Source organism: Ambystoma mexicanum, chromosome 3p, assembly GCF_040938575.1.
Source record: "Ambystoma mexicanum isolate Mex_15411 chromosome 3p, UKY_AmexF1_1, whole genome shotgun sequence".
In the NCBI taxonomy this organism is placed as follows: Eukaryota; Metazoa; Chordata; class Amphibia; order Caudata; family Ambystomatidae; genus Ambystoma; species Ambystoma mexicanum.
In genome coordinates, this window is record NC_090925.1 from 268870359 (window position 1) to 268883918 (window position 13560).

Genomic DNA, 13560 nt, shown 5'->3' on the forward strand with positions numbered 1-13560 from the left:
ATTCCCAGGTCTGAAGTGAGATGAGTGCACCAGTACCGGAGCATACACGGTTACCGTGTCGCCCAGCCGTGGTGACAATTCTTGCAGGTGTGCTCTATCTGTGACCCTGTTGCCCCTGAAGCCTGCTGCAGTGAAACTGGCCTGATCCCTTCACCAGGAGCGGACAAATCACCACTGTCCTCTTTGGGAATCATTGTTGTATCTTCACCGCTGAAAGCAGCAGACCCGTCATATTGCCGCATTTGTACCTGCAACCGAAGTGGACTCGACTTGTGAAGTTAGGTCTGGAGTGTGCCGGGGGTCGGTGAGTAATCGCAAACCCTAACCGGTGGCCCCTAGCGCCTCCATCCATTTTTACACACGAGAGGCCCCTGAAGGCCCCTCTCCTTTCCACCGCTAGCGTGAACCAACAAACTATTCCCGAACCTTGGAATCACCTCTGTCTTCAAGTGGGGGCCCTCCTCAAATAGTGGGAATCTATTCTTCATCGCCTCACCCTCCTTCTTGAGCTGCTAGAGACCCCTAAAGAGACCCCGTTTTGGCCATTGGAACAACCACGTGTGTTTGCATTGCATGTACTATTGAGAATAAGGCTCCTCTCTTCTTAGGGCTTGGACTGCCTCTTAGTTAGGTGTGTATTTCATGTTGAAGGGGACTAAAGACTATCTGCACTGCCTCTTTCTTTCCCTTCTAGGTTGTGGACATATTTTGTGCCTTTAACCCTTTAGACCCCATTGGTCTTGTATATATGTATTTTGATAGTATTGTGTCGGTCTAGGTAGTATTGCTGTGATTCTCTTACTGTGTGTTGAGTTACAAAGGCATTGTAATAAATGTGTATATATTTTTGATCTAACACCTGTCTGAGAGTAATTTGTAAGTGTCCTTGCTGTGTGTGCTCATTGAGGTCCTTCAGTCACCCTCACCCCTCCTGAGACCTAGTCTTGACCGCGACCATAGCTACCTTGATTGGTCTGGCTTGTGCAGAGGTTACCCTGTTCCAAGAAACTAGGATGGCCTTCTGAACCTCTGCCCACCAGGTCCGAGTTCAGAAATCCATCTTAACAGTGGGGACTGGAGAAATGTTGGGCAGTGCTCGTTCGTAAGGATCTGCTTGGTTTGTGAAGAGCCATGTTTAGTTTCAGTTAGAAAGGAGCTTCTCCATAGAGGTATTTATGGGTTAGGGCGAGTGTTTTGAAACACACCCTCATACCCTACCCTCATACCCTATGGGTAACACACAATCCTGATGGCATAATTTTGTATTACTTGCAATTTTTGTATACATCCCTTGCTTGCTCCACTAAGCAGGGAGCTACAGTAATCCAATCTTGGCATTATGATGGCTCGCACCAGGGTATCACAGTTCTTCCGCGTGACCAGCGGTTGAATTTGTCTTAATACTTTCAGGTGGTAGTGCAAGCTTTTTACAACACCATTTACCCGGGCATCCACACTAATGGAGGCTTCCATAAAGACACCAAGGGTGTTTACTTTATCTGATACCGGGATTAGACATCCTTCCACCTCAAAACATGTGTATTCATGTCCCAATCTGGCCCTTGGCTGTTTTGATCTGTAGAGCATGAGCTCACATTTAGAGCCATTTAGACACATCCAATGTGTTATCACTCAGCCTTTGATGAGTCTGTAGATGGTCGCTAGTTTCTCTGAATCCTTTATGTGATTACCACTCTGTTCCATCACTAGCTGAAAGTCTTCAGTGTAGTTTGTGAAGTGTAGTCCCATCAGTACCATTTCGTCACATATAGGTTTGATGTATACATTAAAAAGGGTCGGAGAAAGGCATAATATATATGGGTTAACTCAGACGTAGTCTTGCCCCATCAGATCCTAGATTTTATGTCACTCACAAATGAGTTGATCCAAACAATGACCATCTCCAACCAGTTTCCAGAGTAGACTAAAGTATGAAGCAGGCGCTTGTGATCCAGTAAATTGATTGCCCCTGATAGGTCTAATAGGATAAGCATCCCTGTGTTGCTGTCATCCAGTGTTCCTAAAATCTCCCTTTGCAGATCTAGAAGGGCATTTTCAGTCTCATGGTTGCTAGAGAATCCTGATTGTTTTGCATGAAAGGCCTCTGATGTTTCTAGATATTCCTGCATTTGGGAGGCTGCTATTTTATCAATGAATTTAAGTAGAAAAGGGGTATTTGTGATGGGTCTTAAGTTGAAAACCTGCTTGGGGTTCAACTCTGTTTATTTAAGAAGAGTGGGTCACCACCACTTCCTTAATTGCAGCAGGGATGGAATTGTGAGAGAAGGAGGCATTAGCCAATCTCCTGAGAAAATGGGAGAAGGATTTTATATTTCCCAGGATAAGTTTAATGGGATAGGAGCATCTTCTCCAACTCTGTAATAAAGACTTGTTTGAAATATGGTAGTTTATTGAATCAGATACCTGTCTGTAAAATCTCATGATCGGAACATTAATATTCTTCATAGGAATCACAAAAATCTGCCTTTTGCACATGCATCACATGCCGACGCGATACAGGGTTCATTGCGATAAAGTCATTTAAACTAAATGATAAACTAAATGATAAATGATAAAGTCATTTAAACTAATTTGGATCACTGAAATCCCTTTTTGCCAATTCCAAAAATCCCCTAAAGGGGGGTCGGCATTGAAACACGAACATTTGAATTGTTCTATATGCCCTGAACCCTGCATTCAAGCAGAGGGGTTCCAAATCATACATTGGGCCTCATTATAATTTTGGCGGTTATAGTGTGAACGGTGCCGGTAAGGCATCAGCACCGTTCATAACCTACCGCCGAATTACGAGTTCTGGATCCATGTTCCCCACCGGGCCATTTAACTCATAATGGCCGATAATTGCCCATTCGCGGGTGGCGGGACCGCCAAACTCGTAATGGGGCCCATTGAATCTCTGCATCTGTACTGTGCAGAACAGTGGGCCTCATTACGATTGTGGCGGTAAGGCAACAACCGCACCGCTAGTGCTACCTGCGGCGTTGTTACCATGCCATCACATTACGAGTTTTGTTTGCAGAGCGGCACCCGCAAGCAGAGCTGGATTGTATCAACGGTACCGTTATGAACGGTACCGCTGCTACCATCCTCCCCATTCCCATTGAGCCCTGAGGGGGCACAGTGGGAATGGGGACGTACCGACTCTGGGTCCCGCACAGGGGAATTACCGGGCCCGCCAAGGTCGGAATGGCCCAGCAATTCCCCTTCCGCGGGACCCGGAGCTGGACCCGAGTTTGGGGGTAGCCATGCCCTTATGGCTACCACATGCCACATCCAACCTCGTAATGAGGCCCAGTGTCTCCACTGTTAAGGAAAGTGAATAATAACTGATTTAAAAGCAAACGATTTCTACAGAGAGTGAGCAAGGAACTCCAACTCGAAGGGGGACATTTTCACTGTATAGCGGCAAAAGAAAGGGTTTCATCATCTGTTGAGAAGAGTCTGTTTTAAAAGTTTGTTGTGCTTGAACACTGCTAGAAATGAAAAGTTCACAGGGGTCAGAAATAAAGAGAACTGCACATGTTTATTTATTTTGCCCAGAAGAAAAGCGCTACATGCTTTTAAATGAAGGCGCCAACAAATTACGCTGTCAAATAACATTTTCATGTCATGTTCTAGGGTGCTGCATTGATTATCCATATATTGGGAGTATTCTAGACCTGTGTTTCTCTATACATGTGACCAGGGGGGAATAGAAATCAGAACTGGAAAACGGTATATGTGGTAAGTGATACGTTTTGTGATATATGATTAGAAAGATTAACTTGTGGTTTAACCTTTTTGCAATAAGAAATAGTGTCAAAAAGGAAAGGTTCTGTGCAACAGAGTGGAGTGGCATGCTTAGACATAATCTGTGCGTATATTTAGATTCACGAGTTGGGTGGTAATCCTGGTGGTATTACCACTGGGGCTATTAGCCTTACTGCCATACCCCTGGCGCTGTTAGTGCCAGATCACGTGTTAGGCGGAATGATAAGTTCCCATTCCCCATTGGGCCCAATGGGGAAATCTCGACACTATTACTGCTGCTGCTATTACCGCCGGCGGTATTAACGCTGAAAATCGGCAACATTGGGGCAGACTTTCCCCCAGCTAAAAGCTAAAAGCTGGGGGCAAATCTGCAAAGCCCGTGATCTGGCGGACCATTAAAAGCATTACCACTACATTTAAGGGTTACCGCCAAACTCGTGATGAGGTTATTTGTCTAGTAATTAAATAACAATACATCCATATTCTTTCTGCACATTGGCCTGGTTCTTGGCTTCTATACTGTGGAAGGGGTGGGGGAGCACTGTGGTGTTATATGAATCAAAGACAGAGTTAGTGAAGAATCAAATTCATTGATCAACTGGTGTAGTACTCTTGATTGAAGTGGGGATGAACTCCCAGAATTAATTGTTACCCCATAAATATATCCTACAAAGGAATCAACATAAACACAAACAGATTTTGCTTCACTCGCACATAGCTCCTGTCTTTAGCCAATTGTTAAAACTGTCTTTTAATGTTGTAATTAGTCTTTCACAGGGTGGTAAAGCGATAGACTTTGAGGACCTCAAACATGTCACTTTTGTTTTTCAGGTCATCTTCCAATAATTTTCATGCGATAAATTTGCCCACAATGATTCTAAATGTACACATTTATGATTGCAATTTAAGTTATGTTTCAGGCTGCAGTTCACTGGAAACCCTGTTAGGTGGAGAAATGTAATATTGGTTGGCCACCAGGGCTATGAGGCCACAACAGTGGCAGTTTACAACTTTACAAAATTCCAAAGGCATAACAGAGCGTGAAGAGACAGTTCTAAGGTGGTCCAGCAACTTAAGCAATAGGCTGTCAGTGGAATCTATACACAGGGTTGTGGTGCACGGCGTGAGCTTAAATCGTCTAATGATTATAGCCAGAGGGGAGGCTCCCCTGTGGTTTTGATGTGTCTATTGTAACAGGAAGGAGACTTCCAATGCCTCCCTGATGAGAAGATTATAACGGGAGGGAGGTTTCCCATGTGAGCCCAGTTGTTTTTCTCTGCACCATGAATGAAATACAACTGTTCATGTGGAAAAGACATGCTGACATATATCAAGGAGCAATGGAGATCAGACAGGAGGGCAACACCCGCTCCATGCCCCGGAGGAAGGCCATCAAGTGGGGGTGGAAACACGATCCTTGTTGGCAGCTTCGAAAGGGATGCTGTCTCCTTACATGTATCCAAAGTTCAGCTTGTATCCAGGGGAACTGGATTATATGAACACCAAACAGAATAAGAAGCTCTGTCATTAAAAACAGATCACTGTAGAAAAAAACATGGGAAGCAGGTAGAGTTACATGGCCTTAAATGGGCCAGTACTTTCTTGGTTCTCAGTAACGTCACTTCTCTTTTTTGCCAATTACGTCTACATGCTACTAGTATAAACTACGTCTCTGTGGTAAATGAGAAAATAAATACTTATGAATGTACCATTTACTCCAACAACTTCCATTCCATTCGTGCAGTGCTTGTACAGTCTTGTTTTGTTTGCGCTCTGTGAATTGTACTCCTGAATCTCTCAGTACAAAACTAGAACTAAGTTTCAAAATGGAAAGACAAAACAGGACTGGGAAAGCATCTCCCGAATGGAATTGGGTAAATTGTTTTGTATAGTGAACCCTCTGCACACGTGATCGGAGCTGAGGCTTGGCTGCCAATTTTAGCACAACAAAATCTGCGCAGAGCATGCTCACCATGAGTCCCTGCCAGCTTCTGGCTCACCATGAGTCCCTGGCAGCTTCTGGCTCACCATGAGTCCATGGCAGCTTCTGGCTCACCTTGACTCCCTGGCAGCTTCTGGCTCACCATGAGTCCCTGCCAGCTTCTGGCTCATCTTAACTCCCTGGCAGCTTCTGGATCACCACGAGTCCCTGTCAGCTTCTGGCTCACCATGAGTCCTTGTCAGCTTCCGGCTCAACACGAGTCCCTGTCAGCTTCCGGCTCAACACGAGTCCCTGTCAGCTTCTGGCGCACCCTGTGACCCTGTCAGTTTCTTTCTCACCATGAGTCCTTGTCAGCTTCTCGTTCACCATGAGACCCTGCCAGCTTCTGGCTCAGCTTGACTCACTGTCAGTTTCTTGCTCTCCATTTGCCAGTCGGAGTTGCCAGATATGGAAACCCACTTGCAGCACAAGCTGGCCAGAAAGCCAGCATAAATCTAGCCCAGTTGCCTGCCGACCAATCAGCTTCACTGCTGTGAATCTGATATATTTTCCCTGGAATTAACATGCGCTCTACAGCCAGTTTTGAATCACGGATTTCAAATAGGGTTCTGAGACATTTCACTATTGGAGCTTAGGGGTAGGATGGGGAGGCAAACCAGTGCATGGGTGAAAGGCGCAGATCGTTTTTCAACAAAAAGTGTGGATTTTTGCTGTTTTGACTGTGTTGAAATTATACATTTGGCAGTACCACTTGAGATCCAACGTAGCTTTGAAAAAGCACAAGAAATGTGCAATGATGAAACAGCACTTTCTGGAGCTCAAGCCAACATGGCCGCCTGTCTTCCAGGATTGCATTCACAGCAGACAGCTGCAGCAGCAGCGCAAGTGCGCCTGCATATTTGTATCACCAAGGAATGGACTGGGCTGCATTAGCTGCCAACATGTAAAGATCTTCCTCCACCTGCCCCCTGCCCCAAAAGCATCCGCCTCAAAGCATCAGCAGATCACAACGGAGCAATGATAGGCTAATAATAGCTAGTTGGTTAGGGTGATCATAATGTCCGCACACAAAAATCGGGACAGGCCGGAGACTTAGAAGAAGCCTTACAAGTTGCCAAAGTCAATAGTATAGACATAGAAGAAGGACGAAAACTGTTGAGCTTCGACAGAGTGTTTAAAAGCCCAGATTGGCACCTAGGAGGCAGTGGGTTGTGACATTGTCTTCTCACACACCCCTTCTTCTGTCACACAATCAGGGTCGGACTGGGACAAGAAATATCCCCGGGCACCTAAAAAAAAGTGTCCCGCCCGCACCTCAAAAAAGTGGCCTGATCTCACCTAGAAAAAAGTGGCCCTCAAAACCTCATCCGTGAATCACGTCAATTCACGACTTTACAGAAAATGCTACTCATTGAGCGTACTCCCTAGAAATAGTCGTTTTAATGTTTACAGAGCGTACCTTTAATTCAAAGGCTCAAGAAACGCGTTTGGAAGCTTTTTCTTTCTCTCGAGCCAGTTATAGAATTGGCTCAGGCCGGACATTCAAGCACTGCGAGTTTCCCAAGTCTCAGTTAGGCAGACACACATACGTAGCGTCTCTGGCTCTACAGGTGGTTAAGGTGCCCAGGCTGCAAATTTTCATCAGTGGCAGAGCCTTTCACATGCATGATGGAACATTTCCAACTCAAAGATCTTGCAAAGCACCGCAAATCTTTGCTAGTTAAAGTGAGCAACACAAAGCACCCATTTAAAGATTTGTTTATATCAATGATGTCTACTATTTTTACATGCAAAACAATAAAATATTTTTAAGTCACTAATCAAATGTTTTGATCATCATGACTAACAATGAGCTGGAAGTTTGTGACAAAGAATCTGCACGTCTATCTGAGTTTACTACACACACAACGTCTTGTATTACGTGTCTTAAATCACTGAAAAGTACAGTGGGGATAACTACATTTTTCAGGTTGACATTATCTTGCATTTTTGGACTCATAGTTTAATCTCCAGGAGGTGACAATTAAAGCCACAATGATATGCTTTTGGTTTAATATGTTGCTGTGAGGATTTACATGCTGTCATGCGGCTTTATTATGCAATTTGTGTTTTTTGTAAGCAAACTCCATAAGACCTTATGAATGTGTTGACCTAGAAATCCAACAATTTGAGCCTAAATTTGTGATCCTGGTAACCACTACATCCCAGACCCCCCAATATGTTCAACCATCCTACAGCACTACCTCTTTTTTGGAGGCAGCCAGAGTACCACTAGTTCCTTCTTTCCACTCCACCACTGCCCACAACGAACATGCTCATAGGAGACGATGGAAAGTCTCCAGTTTTCCATGTACACGCACGCTGCACCACCAGTAGAGGCAGCTAGCGACCCAAGGGCCAACAGACAGTTACAGAAGGGTCTTTCTTGCGTCTAATGTCCTGGAGGGTGCTGCAAACTAAATGCACCAGACCTACTTTTATTTGACGCTAATTCATGCCTTGTATGATTAATATACAATTACACCCACATATGACTGACCTGACCAGTGACATACTACAACTATAACATTGATCATGATGAATCACAGCTGGCAAGGCAAGGTCAGTCCAAACTTCTCCCCTCTGGAGTGAGAGTGCATATTCACAGGCTAAACGAGTCTGCTGCTTGGTGTGCAGAGCAAGGACTCACACCAGAAAGAACAGTCAGCCGCCTGGGACCCGCTGACAATGAACGAATGAACGGGAAGTCCACAGCCCTATCTGAAATCATTAACATACGGATCCTTTAACTAGCAAACCACAGGGAAAAAAGAAAGAAAGGAGCAAAGAGCAACAGGGGGCACCAACACGACAAAAGCAACGCAAGTCACCCGGTATTAAAACAGCGGGCAACTTCAGAGATCTGACTATCAAATCACAAGCAAGACAGGATGCAGAACGACCACAGCAAGCAACAGGACACATTGGTTAAGAGTGTGGCAAAAATGCATAGAATTCTGGATAAAAGCGTCAATGAATGCACATGAGCCAGGATGGAAATGACAAGCAATGCAAGAGATGCGGGTTGGGAAATAAGAGGATGAAATGACAAGCAAGGCATGTGTTCTGGGATGAAAAGGGCAAATGATGTGAATGGCATGGGATGAAAATTGGCATGCAAGGTAAATGATCTGGGGACTAGCCGAGCTGCATCTTTGAAATAGATTTTTACCCATAAACAATAAACACTCAGGCATCACTGTGTAAAGCAGCGCTGCTTAATTGTACTCCACTACATGGCATGCGTGATGCGTGTGTTCGAATAGGCTGCCCCTTGGCATAACAGAGCAGCACCTTGGCATAATGAAGCTGCTTCCTGGAATACTATAGCAGGAACCTGATAATTCTTACAAGCAGCATTGATGTATACAGTATTGAGTACCACCTTAATGCTATTGCTTGCTCTGGCAGTACCCTGTCATATTTGAGCAGCAGAAATGTAGTCAACACATTGGTATACAATGGTTTTCCTGGTTTACGATAGCTGCAGTGTGGATTGTCGCTTCTAGTCTCACATTAGGAGCTTAGGCTAGAAAACTGGCCCAAGTTGTAGGGTTCTCTGCAGGTGTGGTCTCAGCAAATACTTCACTGTTCAAATGTGGTCTCAAGATGGAGGTTTCAACGCTGCAGTAAATTGATAGGAAAGGTAAATGCACCCTTGCATCACAGCCTAGGAGAGGTGTTAAATAAAAGGTTGCAGTACTTTGCTTGCCCTATGGTGCACCTACTATTATTTTTTGCATGATATGCCTTTCATGATATATTACAGGTACCCTTGCTGATCCGCCATCCCTAACCAGACACGTTAACAATGTTGGTTATTTCAGAAATTGCCCCCAAGCCTTTTCCCGTATAGGCACTCTCCGGTGGAAAACCCTGCAGCCATCAGTCAGCGTGGTCCTGTGAAGGCAGTTCCTGCAGTATTTTGCCCAATTAAGAATGACCAGTGAACTCAGACAATGCGCGTCAATTCACAACGTAAAGGCGTGGTTGGACAGAAGTGGGATTAAGCCGCACAATTCTGATATATGCAAATAGGCACGGTTTTAAAGTACACAGCATCTTCATGAATACATCCATACAGTTGTCATTTACAATTACAATAGCGATCGAGTTGCAGACACACCGTTTGCAGGAACATCAGACTCCGATTCTGTGTATCTGATGGGGCAGTGTGGTGCATGTGATGAAGTTATAACTGAGAAAGAACCTCAACAGATGATGCAGCCGATGGCACTTACATTAAATATGTATAATATGTGGTGTTACGCAGATGCTTCATTGTGTAGTGTTTAAATATGTCTCCCTGTCTGGGGTTGATGGTGGTCATTTTCCACGTGTGCATAATGTATTGTGCACCATTTCTCCCTGGGTATATTGGTGCAGTAGAGGACTTAAACGGAGTGAGAAGAGTCGGCTTCCCACTAAATGCAGGCAGCAGTGACCTCCAGACAGTCCCCATTACATATAGTTTTATTTTATTTTACTTACTTTTAGTTTTATTGGCTGCTTAGGAGGCTAGCAGCAGTAGGGCAAAAGGCCTTCAGCCGGGCCTGCTTTGAGGCCTCTGGCTCTCTCCCTCATCAAGTTCCTTCTTCCTCTACAGTCGTCTCGTGTGCTGGGGTGTGTCTCTCCCTCATCTGCGCATGACGGTCACGCGGGATGGCATGGAAGAGCACTATTGGCTGCTCCTTCATAGCAACAGGCCCCTGCTCTGCCCAGTGAAATTGAGGCTCAGACTCCGAGTCAGCTAGGCAGGCATCCCCGCTTGCCCTCCCCTCAGACAGGCAAACACATTTCCAACACAAGTCACTCACGACTCAAGCACAATGACAGAACTATCCCTACCCCCAAGAATTGTTGTTGGAGGGGCAAGCGGGGTTGCCTGGCGCCACGCCAGTGGTGCGGCAGTCTCATGCTGTTGGTTCAGGCAGCATTTTTATCAAAGCAAAGTTAACACTTAGTTACTAAGCATTAGCTTTCTTTGCTGATCTCATTTCTCATTCCTTTCGACTTCCAACTAGTACACAACATGTGTGCAGGTAGCGCAGCGAGCTGGCAGTGGCTTCTCGTATGCAGCTTACGCCAACAACGTTACGATCAGACACAAGTTACTCTAAAATCCGGCCCATCTACTCCTTATAAAACCGGCCTAGGGTCCAAACAAGTCCAGTTTGGTTCGGCCGGTGGCCAAACAGCCAATAGGCCAGTACACCCCTGCACACAATCCATTTTCAATCACTTCTTTAACATCTTTCATCATTTGTGCATTCCCATGTATTTTTTATGCCACCATACATGTTCTTTGTCATACCACTTGTGCGCTGTCTGCCTGCATCTTTTCTTTCTCATGTATTCTTTTCTCTCTAATGCACCCCTTCTTTGACATCTGCTCTTTTCACTGCTCCATCATGTGTTGTGTCCCTTCTCTGTCTTCCTGTACATATTGTTTTGATATCTCTTCCTCTGACATACATTTTTACTACTTGCATGCCTTCCTCTTCTCAAACCCAAAATTGATTTTCTCCATGTTCTAATCCTTCACCCAAAAAGTTCCCCTTGCCTCCCTTCATTTCACATTCACACACTGTCAGGTTTGGCTTTCTGACTCCAATACATGATGCCACTGTGTGATGTGTCCAAGGGAACAAACGCCATTGAAATGTTGAGGGACCCACACAGGGCACTTTGGCTGTAATGGTTGTAATGTTTGCAAGGGTGCAGGGGAGGGGCCTGTGCAGCGGAAGCCCTGTGCAAACAGTTCTGCATTTACACCACATCAGGGTTCATTTGGTGGATTCGGATGCTTGCAGCAAACATTCTTGTATTGCTTTGGACTGTACCACAATAGATGAATTGAGCATTCAAACCCAGAATAAACAACACCAAAGACCATTCTTGCATTTGCGAGGCCATCATGGATCATATAATATTGTGTTTATGGCGAAAAGAATAATGTTTATTTCCTTCAATGGTTTTGTGAGATGCATGTATTCACTTTTCTACTCCTACAAAGGCACAATAAACATAGCAGTGCACTCCCTGCTGAGCAGAAATTATGATGTTTTTTTGTGATTACCAAAATGATTCCCTCTTTCAGGATGATTCTGTAAATTGATCACGAAGGATGCCAGACTTCTTGCATTTCTTACACAGGAAATGTCTGGTATAGCAACAGAAGCCATAACCAGGTCCTGGGAGGGATTGGAGGGGCAATCAGTAGACATAAAGAACTACAATTAACAAAAGAGCTTGCCTGGTGTGTGGTCCACTGGCTTTGATTGTGATGCTTAAAGTCAAGACCAGGTACTCAAGACAAAGGATCTTGGGTAATTTCATTGCTAATTGACAATTATCTAGATAGATATTTATCATCATCGCTTGTTCTTTGGCATCATGGAAGGTTGAGAGCATAGGTGGTTTGGGTAATCTGGGGACCAGGACATTCTGTTTGGATCACCTGGGTCACTCGGTTTGTGGCCTTGTAAAAAGCATAGCTACTCCTTTTTTGATGTGTATGCCATCATGGCTGCGCTCTAGGAATGTCTATTGTTGTTGAAGTTAGAGGTTTCCGTGACTTTGCTCAATAAAGACATACATCTACAGCTTAGGGCCCAGCATCCTTACCTCTGACCTCTCATTTGGCCTCATTACGAGTATGGCGGTATGGTAATAACGGTGCCGGTAAGACACCGCACCATTGCTACCGCACCACCATACTCCTAGTCGTGCTTGTGGGTGCCTTCAATTGCGCCAGGCTTGCCCTGACGGAATGGAAGGCACCTTCAAGCACAACTCGTGGATGCACCGACACCGTTATGAACGGTGCCGGTGCATCCATGCTCCCCATCTCCATTCAGCCCTATGGGGAGGAATGGGGATGGGGAGTACGTTCACACCGGCACCCGCAAATGGGCAATTACCGGTCTGCCGAACTCGGAATGGAACGGTAATTGCCCATTCACGGGTGCCGGTCCTGGGTGCAACTCCGGCGGCAGCCGTGCCGGTACTACTGGCACAGCTACCGCCAGGGTTGTAACGAGGCCCATTGTCCTGGCCATCTCTACTCTTCTCCTCTGAAGGCTAAAACCCCTGGCAAGGCCAAATTTCCTTTCTTCGATTGATGCATTACACTGTGTGAGGCCGTCATTGCTCTCAATGACCCTCATTTAGAGAGGTTAGCATCATTTCAGTCAGAAAAAGCACCTAGAAGTGTACCCCCAACCCTTTCCTCTTCCTTTTTGCACCTGGTTCCCAAACCATGATATTAGACCCCATCAGCATGAAGATCTTACCAGTAGTGGCCAAAACATGACACTGCTAAACTCCTAATGCACTAAGTGGACCTGTGGACAAGGCCACACTGCTGGAGACCTGAAGTAGTGACATTTCACTGGTAACATCCTAAAACACAGGGCCTCATCACAACTTGGGCTGTATTCCCGGCTGTAATACAGCCGACTGTAATAGCCCTAACACCGACCAGTCCGGTGGTATTACCACCGGATCACGAGTTGGGCCTTAACAGTAAATCCCCATTCCTGATTGTGTCCATTGGATCCAATGGGGAATTTTCGGCACTAATTGTGCGGGCTAATACAGCCGGCTGTAATACAGCCGAAAACAGGGATTTTCACCTCCAGAAAAAAGCTGGAGGTAAAACAGTCGATTTAGCGCCCAACTCGTGATAGGGCCAGCCCTTAAATGCGGCTGTAATACCATTACCACCGCATTTAAGGGCTACAGCCAAACTCGTGATGAGGCCCACAGTCTACTTGTGGAGAAGGTTCACACTGCGGAGTCATACA